Source organism: Cicer arietinum, chromosome 2 (genome assembly GCF_000331145.2).
Source record: "Cicer arietinum cultivar CDC Frontier isolate Library 1 chromosome 2, Cicar.CDCFrontier_v2.0, whole genome shotgun sequence".
NCBI classification, from domain to species: domain Eukaryota; kingdom Viridiplantae; phylum Streptophyta; class Magnoliopsida; order Fabales; family Fabaceae; genus Cicer; species Cicer arietinum.
Genome location: NC_021161.2, coordinates 34807539 through 34808001, shown reverse-complemented (window position 1 = coordinate 34808001; position 463 = coordinate 34807539).

Sequence of the window (463 nt, the reverse complement as noted above, 5' to 3'; positions counted from 1 at the left end):
TATACTTCTTACAGTTGGGGTAAAGCATTTGCTCATTCTCCTTTACAAATTCGTAAAATTTAGAGTTTTCTCTAACTTCGAGAATTCTTTCACCTTCACCACAAATTGGCTCTTCTGTAGAATGAACTCCAAATACATCATGAACTAATCCATCCATGTCATGCTCCATTTCTACATTTTGTTTAGTAGCGCTACTTGAAGTTCTAGGTTTTTCACCATGATATATCCATTGTCTATAGCCTCTAAGAAATCCACGATGTGGATCTGTTAAGTGTTCATAAACACATACGCGAGAATAAGAGTGACAATTGGCACATTTTGTACAAGGACACATTATTTTTCCATTGATTTGTGAATTTTAAAAAGCAAATTCAAGAAATTCATTAACTCCTCGAATATATTCTTCACTTTGTTTTGATGGATCACACATCCATTCTCTATAAGCCATTTGGAAAAATTAACT